Source organism: Nanorana parkeri, unplaced genomic scaffold (genome assembly GCF_000935625.1).
Source record: "Nanorana parkeri isolate BGI_ZX_2015 unplaced genomic scaffold, ASM93562v1 scaffold571, whole genome shotgun sequence".
NCBI classification, from domain to species: Eukaryota; Metazoa; Chordata; class Amphibia; order Anura; family Dicroglossidae; genus Nanorana; species Nanorana parkeri.
In genome coordinates this window covers 547647-569063 of record NW_017306839.1, presented here as the reverse complement: position 1 = coordinate 569063, position 21417 = coordinate 547647, and the positions used below count along the sequence as shown (strand labels likewise).

The 21417-nt window shown below is 45.0% G+C and overlaps 1 long non-coding RNA gene across 1 annotated transcript; it reads left to right on the top strand.

The window, feature by feature from the left end:
- Positions 1 to 892: 892 nt before the first annotated feature.
- On the top strand, positions 893 to 19951 carry LOC108791753. Its single transcript, XR_001941521.1, has 3 exons — positions 893 to 903; positions 14086 to 14091; positions 19868 to 19951. It is a non-coding gene; the product is annotated as an uncharacterized LOC108791753 (long non-coding RNA).
- Positions 19952 to 21417: the final 1466 nt, after the last annotated feature.

Sequence of the window (21417 nt, the reverse complement as noted above, 5' to 3'; positions counted from 1 at the left end):
ACTTTTACAATGCTAATACCCATGGGGGAAGTTGTCCCTCCTCTCTTCTGGGAAGGCTTTCCACAAAATTTTGGAGTACGTTTGTGGAAATTTGTGGAAATGAACAAAGAGTCCCTCCGCACTCCTCACAACGCTCCCGGCCCGTAAAAAAAAAAAAAAGGTGCTCGCAGTGATGACCACGGATGGCGCCGTGCAGACACAGGGAAGAGGATAGGGATCACCAGCACTCAGCAATATCATTAAATATGTCCATTTTATTTGGACAAAGTCACAGTGAAAACAGCCAACATTTCGGGGCCATGCAGGGTCCCTCCGTCAGGGCAAAAAGATCACATCTTATACTTTTCATTTACACTTTTTTGTTTGCACAAACCTGTAGACTCATTGTGTGTTCCATACACACGGATATTTGTTCAAATACACCGTGAAAACGTATAGTGCTGCACTACTGATTAATTTATCCTCTTCACCTGTTGAGATTTGTGGACATTTAGCCAAAAGAGAGTTTGCGAAGTCAGGTGCTGATTTTAGACGGGAAGATCTCAACCAGCATTTCCGTTCATCCCAAAGGTTTTCAGTACGGTTGAGGTCAGGGCTTTGTGAGGTCTCTTGAGTTCCTCCATATCCAGCTCATCACGCCATGACTTGATGGATCTGACTTTGTATGCAAAGGCACAATAATGCTGGAACAAAAAAAGGCCTTGCATTAACGGTACCAATCAATCAATCAAACTCAATCTGTGATGGGCGACTCACCGCAATCCGCGCGGTATTGTGCACGATTGCCGCACGGTCACAGAACGCCTAGGTGTGCACTGGCCCTCATTGATGCAGATTTTGGCCAGAGGCTGTGCAGCACGGGGTAGGTTGCATGGTGATGATCTCTGTGGAATAGAGATGTAGGTGAGTATGACCTTAAATTAACCTTGTGCCGCGCTGCGCTAAATTAATTATACATTATACTGCCAGTGCAAAAATATACAAATCTGTCAGTGACTTGTTTTAACAACAAACTCTGCAGACACACCCTAACACAAAAAAGTTTCAATATACAGCACACAGTGAGCTATGCAATAATACGTAACTGAAAGAATACAAGCACACTGGGCTACACCAAGCCTGGAAACATCCAAGTCCAACAAGCTCTTCTTTAATTGCCCACTACGCCTCTACTCTGTCCCGAGATTGTACTAGGGACACTGTGGGGTTCATTTATTAAAGGCAAATAGGCTGTACACTTTGCATGGGGATTGTCCCCTTAGTGAATGAGGTAAAGCTCCTCCATTGTCCAATCACATGCAACAGCACATATACTGTTTTCTTACTTTCCTTGCTCATGATTGGGTATTCTTTGCAAAGTGAATTTTCACCACGTTCACTAAGCTAAAGGGAAAATCCCCTTGTAAATTGAACAGCCTATTTCAGTGGCGCCACAAGGGGGGAGCGGCCCGCACCTGGGTGACACCATTGGAGGGGTGACACCAAAATGACTTTTTGGTGTCACCCCCTCTAAAAACACGGGCACTCTGTCATGGACCGAGAGCCCGACAGTGTCAGGAGAGAGGAGGGGACCCGGCGGCATACCTCATCCCACCGGGTGAACGTCCCCTCCTCTCTCTGTCGGCGTCCATCACTAAGATGGCCACTGGCAGGCGTGAATGAGATGACCGAGCATGTTCGATGACATCGTCGCGCGCGCGCGCGCGTGGTGACATGACGTGCATGTGCAATGGTAACACTCGGCCTCGGGACGCCCCTGGACTATGGGGTCTATTCACAAAGCTGCCGAAGGATCTGGCCGTAGCTTCGGCCCCAGGACCCCTTCTGTTCAGGAGAACCGAGGGGGTGCTGTACGGGCTTTGAATAGCCGAACAGTGTTCGGCTCACTTCACTTCTGATCGCTCATTCAATCGGCTGCCCTCGGCAGCTTGGTGAATAGACCCCTATATGTCTTTGGTAAATCAATGGCTATGCATAAAAATATATTTTTAATTTTTTTTTTTTTCTAGCATTTAATTGGGCATGCTTTACAAAGTGAATTGTCACTGCAATCACTAAGCTAAATGGAAAAATATCCTTGCAAAGTGAACAGCCTATTTGCCTTTAGTAAAGCAAGCTCTATGTAGCATAGGGATATAAGGCTAGGGGAGCTGCGGGATTTTAATATCCTAACTGCGCAAAAATATATATTTTTTAAGTTTTTTCTGCATGTTGTTTGCAAATTGAATTTTTACTGCACTCACCAAGTTTAGGGAGAATCCCCTTTGCAAAGTGAACAGCTTATTTGCCTTTAGTAAATCAACCCCTATGTAACATAGGGATAGGTGACCTATAGGGATAGGGGAGCTGCATGATTTTGTAAATCATAAATGTGGAAAAATATTATTTTTGTATTTTCCATGCACGTAATTAGGTATATTTTACAATTAATTTTAGCCACATTCATTAAGTTTAGGATAATTCCCTTTGCAAAGTGAACAGCCTATTTGCCTTTAGTAAATCAACCACTATGTAACATAGGGCCATAGGGATAGGGGAGCTGCAGGATTTTTAGATCCTAAACGTGCAAAAATATATATATTTTTTATGTTTTTATGAATTTTCAACACAATCACTAAGCAAAGGGAAAATCACCTTGCAAAGTAAACAGCCTATATGTATTTAGTAAATCAACTGCTATGTAACATATGGATATAGGGATAGGGGAACTCCAGGAGTTATATATCCTAACTGAGCAAAAATATTGTTTTTTTATTTTCCGTGCACGTGATTGGGCACGATCTTTACAAAGGGAATTTTCATCACATTCACCAAGTATAGGGAAAATCCCCTTGAAAAGTGAAAGGCCTATTTGCCTTTAGTAAATCAACCATTGTGTAACACAGGACCGTGGGGATAAGTGAGCTCCAGGATTTTTATATACTATTGTTTTTTTCTTGCATGCCATTTGCAAAGTAAATTTTCACTGCAATAAAAAGTATAAGAAAAATCCCCTTGCAAAGTGAACAGCCTATTTGCCCTCAATATATCAACTCCTATGTAACGTTGGGATAGGGAAGCTCCAGGATTTATATATCCTAACTGAGCAAAAATATTGTTTTTTTTATTTTCCGTGCACATGATTGGGGATTCTTTGCAAAATCAATTTTCATCACATTCACCAAGTTAAGGGAAAATAACCTTGCAAAGTGAACAGCCTGTTTGCCTTTAGTAAATTAACTTCTGTGTAACATAAGGGCCATGGGGATAAGTAATCTCCAGGATTTTGATATACTATTGTTTTTTGTTTTCTTGCATGTTATTTGCAAAGTAAATTTTCACCGCATTCACCAAGTTTAGGGAAAATCCCCTTGTAAAGTGAACAGCCTATTTGCCTTTAATATATCAACTCCTATGTAATATTGGGATAGGGAAGCTACAGGATTTATATATCTTATTTGTGCAAAAATATTGTTTGATTTTTTTTATTTTCCGTGCACATGATTGGGCATTCTTTGCAAGATTCATTTTCACCACATTCACCACGTTAAGGGAAAATAACCTTGCAAAGTGAACAGCCAGTTTGTGTTTAGTAAATCAACCATTATGTAACATAGGACCGTGGGGATAAGTGAGCTCCAGGATTTTTATATACTATTGTTTTTTTCTTGCATGCCATTTGCAAAGTACATTTTCACAGCATTCAAAGTACATTTACACAGCCTTGCAAAGTGAACAGCCTGTTTACCTTCAATATATCAACTCCTATGTAACATTGGGATAGGGAAGCTCCAATTTTTTTTTATATCCTAACTGCACAAAAATATATGTTTTTTTTATTTCCTGTGCTCTTGATTGGGGATTCTTTGCAAAATCAATTTTCACCACATTCACCAATTTAAGGGAAAATAACCTTGCAAAGTGAACAGCCTGTTTGCCTTTAGTAAATCAACCATTATGTAACATAGGGCTATAGGGATACGTGAGCTCCAGGATTTTTATATACTATTGTTTTTTTAATTTTTTTATTGCATGCTATTTGCTAAGTGAATTTTCACCGCATTCACCAAGTTTAGGGAAAATCCCCTTTGCAAAGTGAACAGCCTGTTTGCCTTTAGTATTTCAACCCCTGTGCAGCATAGGGATAGGGAAACTCCAGGATATTTATATCCTACAAGCGCCAAGCAATTGTGATCCTAGCGTTCTAAAACGTAACCGGCTGACTGCCGCTGCTGTAAATTCACAGAAACCTCCCTACACAAGAAGCCGTGAATCCCAATCCAGGATCCATGTACAACAGACCCCTCTCCCTTTTTCCTACATCTTGTTACATAACCCCCAAAAAATAACGTCACTGGCACAAAGCGCCCATCTAATAGGATCTGAAGAGATAATGCATCTGCAGAACTTAAAGCCACCTTACTTTCCACCTGAAATAGCATGCATTACATCTTCTAATTCCCTCCGGTTGCTATAGCAACCAAACCACACTCCCAGCGCCTCCACCTCCCACTAACACGGCCTCAGGGGGGATGAGGGTCTGCGGTCAGCCACCCTCCTCCTTGCTAACAGCTCCAGTCCCATTTACAGAGCACCTCCCTCTCTCTTTTTTTCCAGAATGGATGGCTTTCCGAATGGGAAAACAGCTGCCCTCATGCAAAAATGTGAGAGCAACAGCAGCAGCATCAGCAGCAGCAACAACACATGAAGGCGATGCGGAGCCTGGACGCCTGTGATCAGAGCAGAAAGCACGGCGCGATCTAGAGCAGTAGAGTCACCCTGGACTACCTGACATCTAACAACACCATCAGGTAAGGGACATTCATCACATTTATGACAAGACTACACAACCCCTCCCCTCTATGCTTCCTGCAGGTTCTGCGTTGTTACCATAAGCACGGCTTACTGTTTTCACAAAGTACTTTCATTTTTTTTTACTGTTCATCTGTCAGATTTGTTTATCTTCTGCTTATCGCCACAACGGCGGCAATTGCAGCAGTAAGAGCGCCAATATAATGAAAGAAGATTGGTTGCCATGGGTTACCTCATCATGCCTGTTACTCCTCGTCTCATCATATAACGCAGTCGAATCGGTAAGCTTATAGGATGGACAAAGCGCCTGCGAGCAATATCCTAATCAAGCAGCTATTAGCCCTTTATCGTTCAGACGCCTCTAGATGTGATGCGATTGGCCGATTTGGGGTTACTGTAGCTTGCAAGGGGTCATCACTTTTTTATGGCTTTAAAGAAGAAGCCCCTAGAATTTGGAACCAAATTATGTGCGGTGTCATGTTAACTGTTAATAGCCCCCCACCCCCCCCCCCACCAATAGATGCTTATTGATTAATCAATACCAGGCTGCTGGTTGTCAATTGCTAAGTGAGTGATGAATGAGGCCTGCTGGCGACCTCTCAAACACCCAACACGCAGGACGGGGACTGGATACTGAGTACATTATACGTTGGTGTCCGCTGATAAATCCCCCAACTGGAGCAGCGTTAAGCCCACCACACGCATGTAGAAATGATCTCACTGTACAACGGTTTGTGTTGCTGTTATATAATAATCTCCCATGGGCGGAGCACAGAGGGTTGTGTTGGCATTTTTGGGGCCACATCATTGGGACGCGGTAGGGTTGCCACCTGTCTGGGATTCACCTGGACAGTCTGGGCAGGAGCAACCACGGGGTCCTGGTGTTCTAACTCGAGTGCATGGAGGAGGCACGGGACACGGAGGGACGCTGGAACTCGGGGAGCAAGGTGTCTGAAACACAGGGCGAGGATAAGCCTTGATGGGTACAGGGGTTCTGTTTCAGGCAGATGTGTTGTTTGCTATCTCTCTCTCTCTCCTGACTGTCTCTCCTCTCTCTCCTGACTGTCTCTCCTCTCTCTCCTGACTGTCTCTCCTCTCTCTCCTGGCTGTCTCTCCTCTCTCTCCTGGCTGTCTCTCCTCACTCTCCTGGCTGCCTCTCCTCTCTCTCCTGGCTGTCTCACCTCTCTCTCTCTCCTGGCTGTCTCTCCTTACTCTCTCTCCTTTCCTTCTCTCCTGGCTGTCTCTCCTTACTCTCTCTCTCCTGTCCATCTCTCCTCTCTCTCTCCTGGCTGTCTCTCCTTATGCTCTCCCCTCTCTCTCTTTCCTATCCGTCTCTCCTCTCTCTCTTTCCTGTCCGTCTCTCCTCTCTCTCCTGTCTATCTCTCCTCTCTCCTAGCTGTCTCTCCTGGTGGTCTCACCTCTCTCTCTCTCCTTTCCATCTCTCCTCTCTCTCTCCTGGCTGTCTCTCCTTACTCTCTCTCCTTTCCATCTTTCCTCTCTCTCTCCTGGCTGTCTCTCCTTTCTCTCTCTCTCTCTCTCTCTCTCCTAGCTGTCTCTCCTCTCTCGCTCTCTCCTAGCTGTCTTTCCTCTCTCTCCTGGCTATCTCTCCTCTCTCTCCTAGCTGTCTCTCCTCTATCTCCTGGCTGTCTCACCTCTCTCTCTCTTTCCTGTCCATCTCTCCTCTCTCTCCTGGCTGTCTCTCCTCACTCTCTCTCCTGTCCGTCTCTCCTCTCTCTCTCTCCTGTCCGTCTCTCCTCTCTCTCTCTCCTGGCTGTCTCTCCCTCCTCTCTCCTTATGCACACGGGTGCCTGGGGCCGTGCAATGTAAAAATAGTGTGTATTTCCCTGTCTGGAAGTCACAGCTGCTGCATAGAGCTGTTCGTGGAAATCAATTATAGGATGTGGCTGTATGTTATGTATACAATGGTACTTGCAGGGCCGTTCCTTTAATGTGGCAGCATGGGGCTGTTTCCTCAGACGGCATCTCTTTTAGTCATCTAGGGAGCAGCAGGCAGAGCGGCATGGCCAATGTTTGCACTGTGCCCACTGCTCTTAGCAACCTGGGACGCTGTGGCCGGCGTCACACCAGCTCCTGGCACCTAGTTGCCGAGGGAAACGCAGAGCCTGCAGAGGGTGGCGTCACTCTCGTGTCTGGCATTGATGTCTCCTCGACCCACCACCCGCTGCTCACCACCCCACCTCAAGCAGTAAATAAGGCTAGGGACACCACTGGGTACCTGTTGTAAGTATGCACATGCACACGGCTCACAGCTGCTATCTGTGTTCAGGGTTGTACATCCATGCACACGCCATGTTTGTACAAGTAGCGGCGTATACCTGTGCACAGCCATATACAGCCATTTATTTCTACGGGGAGCTGTACGCAGCAGCTGTAGCTGCCAGGCGGGAAGATTCGCATGACTTTTATATTGTACGCCTGTTTGCATGATGCCTAAGGGCTTGATCGAGCACATTGGCATTATCCAGGCACACTCACACCAGCAGCGGCTACTAGTGCAAGTGTGCCCAGACACTGCCAATGTGCTCGATCAAGCCGCATTGCCCTGTTTCCCTTTTCTTTTCCTGTTAGAACCTTATTGAAATGTCACAAGTGAAATTTCATCAAGTTCTATGGGCACACCACGGTGCCATGCGGTTGTACCACGCCTCACTGGGGTGCGCTTAAAAAAGTACTGCATGGCATGCTTTTTATAAGCACACACCACCGCAACTCAGTGAGGTGAACTGTGCCCTCCCATGACAAAGCAAATTGCCTTGCGTTCAGGCTGCACTGGAAAAAAAATGGCCAGCATAGCCCGAACGCATACGTTGTGAACGGGCCTCTAAAGCTACGTTCTGCACAAATATAAAATAGTAACAATTAGCCCTCCCGCTCCAGGAGGACACACATTTATGAAGCGTTCTGTATTCTTTCCAGGCTTGGTTTACAATATATATTCCTATATGCTGGTTGGATACTCATCAGCGCCATCTAGGGGTGCCATGTGAACAGTATACGGTGATACTCATCAGCGCCATCTAGGGGTGCCAGTGCCATGTGAACGGCATACGCTGATACTCATCATCGCCATCTAGGGGTGCCAGAACCATGTGAACGGTATACGCTGATACTCATCATCGCCATCTAGGGGTGCCAGAACCATGTGAACGGTATACGGTGATACTCATCAGCGCCATCTAAGGGTGCCATGTGAACGGTATACGGTGATACTCATCAGCGCCATCTAGGGGTGCCAGAACCATGTGAACGGTATACGCTGATACTCATCATCGCCATCTAGGGGTGCCAGAATTATGTGAACGGTATACGGTGATACTCATCAGCCCCATCTAGGGGTGCCATGTGAATGGTATACGCTGATACTCATCAGCGCCATCTAGGGGTGCCAGTGCCATGTGAAGGCATACGCTGATACTCATCAGCGCCATCTAGGGGTGCATGTGCCATGTGAACGGCATACGCTGATACGGTACTCATGAGCACCATCGCCATGTGAACGGCATACGCTGGTGCGGAAGTTGTATAAATGAAGCCCTGTGTGCCTACGAATATTAAAGTGATTTGTATTTTGGTGCTTTCTCCTCTTTTTTGGAGGATATACATATTTATTGATTTTGGAATACATGTTTGGGGGAATTCCTGACAGTTTTCTTATAACAACCAATCAGAGGCTCTCCACAGTTTGTTCAGTTAAGCTTTTAAAAATGGAAGCTGATTGGTTGCCATGGGCAACTGTAATCCCCCCCCCCCCCTCCTATTTTTCTATAGTAATTTTTTAAAGTGAACACAGGTTTTTTTGTGGGTATATCAAATAACAACAGCCTTTGATGCAATGTTTTATGAATCAGAAAAAAAATACATGTGTTTTACATTCATCCAGTGTAAGTATGTCAATTTAGCTTTGTATCCACCTCCTGTTATTCACTGTGCATTAACATTCAGGCTGGATGAGGGGAGGGCAGAACTAGGGGCCAATCCCGTGTTCTGTATGTTCATTGACTGACAAGGAACCTGCTTATAGATGGAGAGAGAAGAGAGATGAGCTCATCAGTCTGCTGCTGCTCCTTCCCTGTCCAGTCATAGGCTATGGACAGGGAAGCGACCAAGCTATATTGCTGTAACTACAACAGAGAAGAGTCAGGTCACCAACCCGGCTAACATGTCTGCCAGGGCCATATAAATATCACAAATTAAAATCCTTTTCCAAATTAGACAGTCCCCATATATGTATTTCATCTGTGTATTTAGCTGCTTGCCTGGAGTTCAGGTTTAAATTGATCAGATGTTGAGGGATATATTTAAGGCTGAGGGATACAAGATTATTATTTTATTTGTTTTCATTTTAAAGCTATGTATAGGGCAAATTAAGTTATTACTGCAATGTTCAACTGCAGCTGGTGGGCATAAACTCTCTCACCCGCCAACAATGCCTAGAGCAAGGGTGTGTAAACTCCGCCCTCCAGCTGTTGTGGAACTACAAATCCCATGAGGCATTGCTAGATTCTCACAACTACAGGCATAACACCCTCAGGCTGATTAATTCATGGGATTTGTAGTTTCGCTACAGCTGGAGGGCTGGAGTTGGCCACCCCTGGCCTAGAGCTATGAATGCCAGCGGGTGACTTCACTGCTCTAAGTGATTCAGGCCTGGAGGGCAATGGGGAGGCGACATTTAAAGTTGGCTTATTGATAAAGTCTTTACTTCTTCTTTAATGTATTTTTAAATGCAGCTGGACCTGAACTGAGCTTGTTATGAGCCTCCTTTAGTCCCCAGCAGTACCATCTCAGGGGGGCTTTGCAGGATCTGTGGTAAGCTCTGCCATAGAGCCCACCACAGATCCTGCAAAGCCCCCCTGAGACCCTGCAGAACCCACCACAGATCATTCACACCCCCCTCCTCGAGACTCTGCAGACCCATGCAGGATGTGTGGTGGGCTTTGCCCACCATAGTCCCTACAGAGCCCACCATAGATCCTGCAGCACAGCCCACCCGAGACTCTCAGGGTGGCTGTGCAGAATCCATGCTGGGCTCTGCAGGATCCCTTTAGCAGCAGTGTGATCCTCTTACCTGCTGCTTGGTCCCCGGCCTCCTCCACCGCTGGACTGGTGCTGCAGGACCCGGCCTCCTCCGCAGCCCGACGGCTCATGGGTGACCGCCTTCCTATGGTGTGACAGCACCCTGGCCCCGCCCCTTCCTCATTCGATGTTATCCCGGCCTCACCCTGCCCCCTCCTGCTGCTCCACCTCGCCCCCTCCTGCTTCTCTGTCTCCTCTGCCGCTTCCGCCTCCTCCACCGCCACCTTGTCCGCTCGGCTGCCTAACTGTTTTGGGGGTGGCATTTTTGCTGCCCCCCTAAAAACTGCCGCCCAAGGCAAACGCCTTGTTTGCCTCGCGGCAGATACTCCCCTGGTCCCCAGTATAGTAGACTTGGATAGGCAGGGCTAGCAAAAGGGGCCAATCAGGTTGAACCACAGTGCACATATGATGACAAAGAACAGGAGAAGATAGAAAAGTGAGCAGTTATGTGACCAAGCTGTATTACTCACCTGCATAGTGAAAAGTCAGGTCACTGACCTGGCTGTGTTGTCTGGCAGGAATGTTTAAATCTTAGGACTAGCTGAACAGAAATACAAAGCAGGACTAGCTGAACAGAAATACAAAGCTTTTGGCAGGTAAGGACTCAGGGACGTAATTAAAGCCTCATATCTGCGCTGGCAGAAAGATCCAACATAAAAGATGCATCTAATGGCACGTAAAGCATTTGCACTAATGTGTATATAGCGTTTAGAAGCATGCATGCGCAAATTCATTCTAGTGGCTACAATATTCATGGATTCCAGTCACCAGAATGGCAATTATAGAGCTTCATAGAGCTCTTAGAATACCCAAACAACAATTTTCAATTCCTCATTCAATTTTTAATTTGAAGTTTGTTGGGGCGTGGTGCCGGCAAGGCCACCCACAGTTAGGATGGCTAATGTAAGGGGCTGATTGGCAAACTCAAGATCAACCCGTGCTGGTCACGTTATGGGGTCTGCCATACAGCATCACTCTTGTGTCTCCAGCTCTCCCCTTGGTGCAAGTTCAGTATTTTTAGCTGGCAGAACCAGGCTGTGGTGAGTGTGTCAGTGTTGTCTCTGCATGTTACACCGAGCAGAGAATTCATTCATAATTCCTACAGTGCTAGAGAATGAGTCATAGAATGTGTTCACTGCACAGATCCTCTGCCGTCTTCATTCAACACTACCATATGTTACTGTCCCAATTGCTGGAGACAACCGTCCGGAACACTTGTATTATGATCAGGCCGAGAGGAAGAAATGTCCCCGGGGGAATGACACAGGAAATGCTGCTGGCTAATGTACAGTGTGTGCACAATGTGATACTCACCTCCATCACATCCCATCTACTTCCTGTCCAGTCTGCCAATAAATAGGTCTCCTTACTAATATCTATCTATCTATCTATCTATCTATCTATCTATCTATCTATCTATCTATGATCTATCTATCTATCTATCTATCTATCTATCTATCTATCTAACTGTCTAGCTTTCTACTATCTATCTATCTATCTATCTATCTATTCGTATGTCTATGATCTGTCTATCTATCTGTGATCTATCTATCTATCTGTGATCTATCTATCTATCTATCTATCTATCTATCTATCTATCTATCTATCTATCTATCTGTGATCTATCTATCTATCTATCTATCTATCTATCTATCTATCTATCTATATCACACATACTGTATGTTTGTATGTATACCGGAACATAACAAGGTGAAGAAAGCACAAAGAGCTTAAATATATAATACCTTAACTTTGTGAGCAACAGGAGTCCATGAACCTGGAATGCCGAAAAAGACACAGAGGTTGATTTACTAAAGACTAATAAACTGTTCAGTGTGCAAGGGGATTTTCACATTTCTTTTTTCATTTACTTCTTGTTGGGTATACAACCTGGCCAGAAAGAAGAGGGGGAGTATGAAGTTCCAATTAGAGAGAGAGTGGCTGAAAGCAAACATCTTCTGCTGCGTTCTCTCTTTAGAAACCCCATAATTCTCTGTGACACCAGTGTCATGGATGCATCCTGTATTCAATGTTCTTTATACATGACATTTGTTTGTAAACAACAAACAAGGATAAAATATACATGTTTATGTAGTAAGAAACGTCCCATTTCACTTGTATATCCTCAGGCCCAAGAATCCACCCCCTTGTCCAATAGATTTCCTTTCTACTGATGACAGTTTCCTAAAGCTATTTGAAAGTGGAAAGAAAGCACTGGACCCTTGTGGGTATTCTCTTGGTGTTTCTCTTCCAATAATGGCAAAGTGTTGTGGAGATGGGTGATCTGGCAGTTTCTACAAGCCAAAGGATCTCCACAGTATCATTGCCTCGACAGCAGAAAAAGGAATTGAAGTGCCAGACTTCTTCTGTACACGGGAGGTGGGCTCCTTCTTCGTATTGGCTGTCCAGGAGTCTGCAGGAAATGGTGTCAGCACAAAAGAATAGATGGGAACTAGCTGGTGTGTTGAAATCTGCAGAGCTCGATTACTGGTTCCTTGCACCCAGACAAAGCGCCAATGAGGGACCCAGACGGGGCCAACTTAGTTAAGTGCAGGGCCGGATTTCCCACAAGGCCAACCGAGGCCCGGCCTTGGGGCAGCAGGGAGTAAAGGGGCAGTAGGGGTGTGGAATTCCTATCTCCCGACGCCCGGGACATGCAGTTCTGAGCAGCGGGCGGGTAGTTGTTTTCTACATTTAGCTCTGCTTTGGGCAAGTAGTGCTAAATGTACAGCGGGGAAGCCAGCGCTTGTTTTGTACAAGTGATCTCGGCGATGTCTCTGAGATCACTTGTATGCAGCCTGCATACGGCATTGGGGCAGCAGAGAAAGTAAAACCGGCCCTGGTTAAGTATTAAACACCCCACAAGGTAACCAAAAAACATTTGCCCCGAGGTGGACTTTAAGCCTTGCAGGCACTCCAATTGCAAGATCTCCGCATCTCTACCAAGGCAATATCACTTTTTTAAATCTATATAATGGAGAATTCATCAGGAGAGGGGAAAACACCTGTTCTACAGATGGAGGGCGGGATCACAGCCAGGACTGCGGCAGTAAATCTGTCTGCCATCATCCCCCATATAGGAAGTTAGAGGATGATCAGCTACAACTCCTTGGCTCCCCAAGCTCTACTTTATTATAGCCGTCCTGTCCATGTTTTGACATCAGATTTTGCTGGAAGCTATTCATCATTGTAAAACAACAAAGTAACAAAGAACACCATTGACTGAATGGAAAATTTCTTTCAGAATGGATTCATATCACTCCAGAGGATTGTGAAAGCAAGATATTAATGAGTAGATATAGTTCTCAGCTTCCTGTTTCTGCACGTAGCAGATTGTACATTGCTGCAAGGTAAACGTTCCAGCTCATTCTCCATTGTTCTTCATTCAGCGAGCGGACTACTGTGTTGTCATTGTCACATCAATGTCAGCAAACCAATATAGAAGCACTCTGGTCCAAACAAAAACATTTCTATGGCTTCAATTAGTAGGGCAGTTTGTAAATATAACACTCCAAGCCATTTTCCTTAAAGCGAAATTCCACTTAAAAAAATAAAAAAGAATATAACATACAATATCTCATTGGTACAAAAGCCATTTGATTTTAATTTGATTTAATTTAATATTTTTTAAACATGATCTTTACATTAAAAACTGCAGCCACTGTCATCTTTTAATACTATTAGAAAAATGAAGTGCAATATGGCAACCTTTAGGTGTGGTATACAGAGCTGGTGTGCAGAACGCCCCCAGAAATGTCACTTGCTGCTTCTGTGATTGATGGACTGATTTTCCTAGAGGTCTGCACAAAGACACAAGTATCATTTTTGTATTCCTTTGCAATAGTAATGTAATTTTTGTGAGATATTCCCTAAGGCCTCATTCACACGAGAAAAGGCCGGCGTGTATAGCTCTGGTGCTGCGTGCACGGCCATATCAGGCAGCTCCCAGGTGCTGCGTGTGATTAGTACGCAGCCCTGTCCTCCTCTATGGGAGTACGCGGCCATACGCCGCCCTACGCTCACCCCAAGTGCAGGTCAGTGCGGGTGTCCCGGCTCAGACACAGACAGGATCCATCCTCTCAGCGTACGAGTACGGACACCCGCACGGATAGAGAAGGACGGGGGCTGTGTACTAATCACACGCAGCAACTGTCCTTCCCGGGAGCTGCCTGATACGGCCGTGCACACAGCACGGAGCTGTAGGTGCCGGCCTTTTCTTGTGTGACTGAGGCCTAAGGTTATTTACTTCTAAAGTGATGCCTGCAATTCAGCTTTCCTCATTAGAACACATGAAGTCCACCAGCTGATTATAATGAACCCAGACCCGCCCATTCAGGAATCAGTTCGGATAGGACATGCTGCAACAAACTCCTATTTCTATTGAACAGAAACAGAATTTGCAACAACGTTTGGTTGAAATCCTTACAATGTGCACAGGTCACCCAGAGGGCATTGATTTTGTTATCAACAAAAGTGGAGTTACGCTTTAAAGTCCAATTCCGGGCCCCATGCTTCCTCCTGGAATCATCCCTCCTTCTGCCCCCCATTGGATGTAAGTTATGTTTTTTATGTTTTAATACTTTTGTAAAGGCTTCAGGCCGGTCATGTGACACAGCAGGGTTCTCTTCCTCTTCTCCAGGCTGAGCCTCACATTGTGTGTTCACTGTGGATGAAGGGAGACATGGTGACACCCCCTTGTGATGTAGGCCCATGGCACCCTGCATTTACAGCAGACTCCTCGGTCCTTTAGGATGAATGACACTGGGCATCTTCGGGACAGAAAAAGTAGCTTTTGTTCTAAAAGTGTATTGAGGTTGTGTTATGTGGCTAGTTTGGATGTAATCAGGGATTATCCGAGTTCCTTCTTAAAGCTGAACTCCGGCCTTCCCTTCAGTCTTGCACAGTTGTAGCAGCTCCTCTCCTGGACTGAAATTGTTTCCTCTGATTTCACTGCACACTGTGAGCTTCTTAAAATGTGCATTAGAAGATGCAGCAAGACAGATAGAGCCTGTACCATTTCAACGCCCAGCATCATCTAGCACTTTCTTCCGTAGCCTGACTGTGCCTGGCCCGCCCCTTTTATTTACTAGATATTAGTTTCAACCATGGAGGCTCAGCACCACATGGGGGTGTTACCTAAGGTGGTCTGTATCCAAATGAATCCTGCTTAGGAATTGCCACTCCTTCAGACTGATACTCAGCCATCAAGGCACTTTGATATTTGCATAATTGTTCCCAAGGGTCAGCCCACTGCTTGCATCAGAGCTGAAGGCTTTTGAGAAGAATTCTGAGGTAGGGTGCTGTGTTTTCACAGAGCTATGCACAGCCCCTGCCAGCCACTCACAACAGCCATGATCTGCCTGCTCACCGGGTCTACACTAAGGTATGCAATGAAAACAGAAAGGATTTATTGAATAGTTTTATTAGCACGTTGATGAGGGGAGTAAGAATTAGCCGGGGAAGGCAAAATATAAGCAGATGAAACTGCAGCTTTCAGAGTTGTCACTGTAGCAAGAATCAAGAGAAAAACTTTCAATGGGGACACAGTGTAAGAGGGAATTTCCCTCTTTTTCTTTATTGTCTCTTTTTATGTTGTATCTACAGGACAGGAAGTGAAGGACAATCTCTCCAAGGACAACAATAAAAAAGTGACAGGAGTTTTATCCATTCCCTATTCTATCCAAAACAAACCAAAAAAGTGTTGGCTTTGGATATACTTAGCGCTGCTTCGGAGTTTCTTATGTCTTCTGTGATGGAGTTTTAGGATTCCATTCCGGCTTTGCTCATTGTTACAAAATTGTTTCCTTTTCATGCCGGTTATATAACAGTCTGTGCTCTATCCATGTGCTTGTTCTAAGGATAGCTCACATGTTACCACACAGAAAGGCCGGATTAAGAAGTTACATTCCTGATCTGCCATCCTTAGAGCCATGACTTTGTGTTTCCGAAGAGCACCCATGGTAATCTCTGCCATTTAATCATGCATTAAAGCAATTTGTTTATCAATCCCACTAAGAAGAATTCAGCACTCGCCATGCCATGAGAATCAGAAACTCCCACCCTACCTTTCCTTCCTGTTTTGGAAGCCATAACATATAATTGATTGGCACATTATGAATGTATTTCCGTGGGGTGAAGCAAAAGTCTAAATGCATGCTGTTAAGCTTATTGAAAAAGCAGCTACAACAGGCGTGCTAATTGGGGGCATCCTGGGCCATACGTGGACCTTCTGATGCTATTGGTCCTTAACCCCTTACCGCTAAGCCTTTAAAAGTACCTTAGCGATGGTAGGTGAGGATGGGATCCTGATCATGTGATTGCTGTGATTGGCCAGTCACAGTGATCACATGATCAGGAGTCTGTCCCCGGCTCCCGATCATAAACATTGATTGAGAGCTGTTAGAGCATGGTCATTGTGCTTGTAGCATGCAGAACAGTGGACACATATAAGGCACATACACAGATCAGCCATGACATTATGAACACCCGCCTAATATTGAGTAGGTATTTGCAAATTCAATCATCTGAGTGCATTGCCCGGAGTTCTGCTTTAACATCTACTAATATTTTCATCAAGCTGGTCTCTTTTGCATGTTTATCTAAAAAAAGCATTCTAAAGCATGTTCTCTTTAGTGAATAAGCCTGAGGGTCTCTGCTTTCCCTGCTCCTAGATATCATGCACACATTGAATACATTCCTGCATTTATTATATAGTCTTGTAAAGCGTTCATGAATTGCACAGTTTGCAGTGATTTTCTGCGGTGTTTATGTAGGAAATATTCACGCTCGTAAACAGATTAGTTAGTTCTGTTTGCTCACTGTGGAATCACAGATTCATTGCCAACTCAAACAGAACACAAGCAGCGCAGTTCTGATAACCAAATCAGAAGGGTGAGTGAAAACAAGCCACACAATGCAACTGTATAAACAATACATAGACTGCACAAAGTTACAGCTGGTCAGCTCTGGCTTCCACCACATCAACTGTTTTTATTTATTTTATCATGAGGCTCTGTGACTATGTGGGAGCTCCAAGGGGTTGTTTGTTCACTTTTAGTCTAGGGCTGTATTTACCATGGAACACTTGTAGACCAGACCCTAGGTATTTGAAGAGGAATTTAATGGGGGGATAGGGTGGCAGGTATGCACAGTTTACTTGTACATGGCACACTTACCTGCCTCTGGATGTTTTCTTCTCCAGCGATGTAAGGTCTGATGTTCCTTACCTCCAGTCCGTCGCTGCCCCTGCTATCTTCTTCTCAGTGCAGCAATGTTAGGTCCAAGCTTCCCTCTTCCTAGCCATCTCTTCCCCTGCCATCTTCTTCTGGGTCCAGCAATGTAAGTTCCATGCTCAACACCCCCACTCCTTCTCTTCCCCTTTATCTTCTCCTGGGTCCAGCAATGTAAGGTCCAAGCTTCCCTCCTCAATTTCCTCTCTGCCCCTGCCAGCTTCTTCTGGGTCCCACAATGGGAGGTCTATGCTTCCTGCCTCCACTCCCTCTCTGCTCCTGCCGTCTTCTTCTGGGTCCAGTGATGTATGGTCAAACCAAACGCCTCCACTCCCACTCTGCTCTTGCTATCTTCTTCTAGGTCCAGCCATGTGAGGTCCAACCTTCCAGCCTCCACTCCCTCTTTACCCCTGCTATCTTCTTCTGGGTCCAGCAAAGTTAGGTCCAAGCTTTACGCCTCCTCTCTGTTTCTTCCCCTGCCATCTTCTTTTGGGTCTAGTGATGTGAGTTCCATGCTCCCCGCCTCCACTCAATCTCTGGACCTGCTATCTTCTTCTGGGTCCAGCGATGTGAGGTCCAAGCTCCTTGCCTCCACTGTCTCTACCCTTGCCATCTTCTTCTTGGTCAAGTGATGTGAGGTTTAAGATCCCCATTAGTTCAGTTAGATAGAGTAGGGAAGGGTGGGGTACTGTGGAGATCACCTAGAAGCAATCTGTACTTTGCCCAGGCACATACCTTTTGAGTTTTGGAACTTGAGAAAGAAGGATAGCTTGGGATGGAGAAGACATGCTGTATGGTCTTAAAGGGGACTTGGCTAAATTGTGCTAAATATTCGGTGGGGCTTAAAGGAGCATGGTTAAAAAGAGAGTGAGCCTATGTATTGCATACACTGTACACAATCTGCAATCCTTGTACCCACAAAATGCTCCTTAATTACTGTGCTATGAGTGAGAGGCTCACTTACAGAAACTTAAAGGATCCATTTATGCAAAACTACATAGCACCGATCAACTGTTTAGTAAATAAACTCATTGGTTATGGCTAAGTAGTATGTAACATAGCGTATAGAGTGCAGAGAACTGCACATAGAGGGTGAACGTCAGGATAATGCAATGTACAACACAGTGTACAGAGTGCAGCAGTAAGGAGTATGCACCATAGGATGCTTTATAGGCATAAATGCCCTAGTGTCAGTTGTGAGGGGGAGACGACAGTGCTGTGGGGTCAGTGGCCTCTGGGAAGAAAAAAAGGCCCGGGTATCATTGGGAGGAAGTATGTAACTGACTCCCCTTCCTCTTATTGTGACAGCGCTGGTGCATGGCAACTGGCCAAGTGCTATGGCATAAAGGGGAAGTGAGTCCTCAGTCCTGTGTAAGCTCTGACTTCATTAACTCAGAGCTTACACAGGGCTTCCTTTCTTCACACTAAGCACCTGAATGGCAGGGGAACAAAAGAAAGGCGATTATTCCTGCTTTGGACATGAGGACACAAAAGTTAACTTGTTGCTTTGCTGCGAGTGGGCAAAGCACATGTTTATTGTATGGCTATGCTTTACTGACATGTATAATGGTCAGTATTATTATACACCCTGGAGATACTCTATGCTTTTGTCTGTTATCATTTTCCTATCAAATACAAGGCCGCATTTTGTTGAAAACCAGTATACTTATCCTGGTTTGTTAGCTTTGTGAACCGAGCCTCTGAAGTGTTAAATATATTCTAAAGGTTTTGTTATTCTGGGATTTAACTAAAAGGCACTATGCACCACCTAAAAGGAAGGAGGCTTGTTGCAGCTAATATGCTACTAACAAGTCACCAGAGAGCTCACACCGTATTAAGTGCTGTCCATAGAGACCATAATAACACGTTAGAGAGCGAGAGAAAGTGGCTCCCACTGGGGTATGTTTATTAATATTATGGCCAGTCTTAGGGAGGTATTCCTGGAAAGGGTTGTCTTGGGACAATATAGTGTAAAAGCAATGTACAGCTCAGTGCTTCTCCATATAATCAATTTTTTTCTGTTAAGGAGCAAAACACATTTTTTAGTTTTCTAAATGTCTCCTGTAGTCAGGCAAACAAAATGCTGCATATAAATATTTAATATTTATCATATTGCAACCCAGGTGAACGTGAGTCATACTCCAGGGTTCCAGATAGCTGGTGTATTGCTGTACTGTCTGCAGGTGCAGCAAAGCTAGTGCTGGGCTTTATATATAGGGAGTCCAGCGCTGAACCACTCTGTATTAAATGTACATTTGTAAAATAAAGAGTTTGTTTTATAAATAATAGAAGAAATGTAAATACACAGTTGATAAATGTATTTAATTTTAAGAATTTACATTAAATTGAAAATTAGATGGACAGTCTTAAAAGCCAAACCATTTTTGGGCTTTATTTGTCCTTTGGATCACAGAAGTATATTTACCAACGTCCTCATGTGACCCAAAGTCAGCAGATAGCGGGCTAAGGCCCGCTATCTGCTGACAGTGCAGAGACGCGCTGCAGCCGGGATGATTTCTGACCATTTTTTTTGGCATCCACCCTGTTACCTGATTGACAGCTGGCTCTGCACCTCTAGAGTCAGAGCCTGCTGTGCCCGCCCCCTCCTGTGTCTTTCCCTCCAATAAGAGTGCTGGATTAACAGAGAGGGGAGGAGGGAATCCCTGTAATGAGTATTGACTGACAGTCACTTCTCTCTGCAGGTAAGCAATTACATCAGGACTGTAACTATAGATCACGGGACCCCATAGCAAAAATGTAATGGGCCCCCCCTGATGACCTCTCTTTGAGCTGTGGGTAACAATGCCAAGATCCTAAAGACTCCTCTTGTGCATCTGAAGTCGCCTCTACACTGTAGACTTTACAGAGGATTACAGCTGTTGTCAATTGCTACAGCTCCAACTCAGCAAACCTAATGGGGCCCCCTTCCAACCCCAGGCCCCATAGCAGCTGCCTAGGCTACTATGGCTATAGTTAAGCCCCTGGATTACATAATCGCTCACCCTTTGGTATATAGAGCCCATGTGTGACAGCTGCAGTGTCCCACACCAGCTCTACGTTGAGGGAAGAGTACAGTATATTTTACTTCTCCTTTAAGTCCCTATTCAACAGTTATTATAAAATAATAAGCACCATATAAAGTAAATGTTACTGACAACCTAAATGAAGATATTAACTAGGGATGCACCGATACCGGTTTCTCGGTATCGAGTATGAGTACCGATATATTGTTTTCCGGTACTCGCCGATAATCAATACCGATACCGGAAGTCCCATTAAGAAGCCAGGTGGCAAGTCATTACACGCCGCCTGGCTTCCTAATGGGACTTCCGGTATCGGTATTAATTATCGGCGAGTACCGGAAAAAAAAATATCTGGGGATCCGGGCGGCGTGTAAAGACTCGCCACCCGGCTTTCTGATTATCAGGGAAGCCAGCTCCATGCTCCCTCATCACCAGGTGATGAGGAAACATGAAGCCGGCTTTCTGGCCAATCAGTAAGCCGGGCGGCAGGTAATGACTCGCTGCCTGGCTTCCTGATTGGCCAGCTTCACAACCAATCAGGAAACTAGGCAGTGAGTCAATACACTGCGCCCGGGAAGCCAGCTCCATGCTTCCTCATCACCAGGTGATGAGGGAGCATGAAGCAGGCTTCCCAGCCAATCAGGAAGCCAGGCAGCATGTAATGACTCGCTGCCCGGCTTCCTGATACTGGAAGTTCGGGTATCAGGCTAGGCATTGGAGCACTTATACTCGATATCGGCTCTGATACTAGTATCAGTATCGGTGCATCTCTAATATCAACAGCAAAATATATGCAAGAAAAATAAGACATAAGAGGCATGGGAGCTAAAACCATATGAGCTTACAATCTATACATTTAATGATAATTAATCATAATAATAGTAGTAACAATAATAATAATTGAACTAGAAGCCTGTGCATGGGTCCCTGAGGGTCTGTATTGATGGGCTTCGATTGATAAATGCAGCCTGAAAAACTTCTGAGATCATTTAGAATTCATTGTAGACAAAGCTGACCTGTTAAAGCTGCTTTTGCACTCTCAGACATATCTGGATATCTGGGGAAAGAGCCCTTAAAGTGGCCATGTCACTTTAGAAAAAATAAGGAGACTTGAAGACTTTATTCTGTAGAACTGGAGTTCAAGCTTCAATAAGTAATAAAATAAGGATTTAAAATTTAAAGCTTCAGACAAGAGGTACCTGAATCAGCTCTTCACCTTAGGGACTTACTGATGTTTCTCACACTTCACGTTCAAAGCATAAACATAAATAAATGTA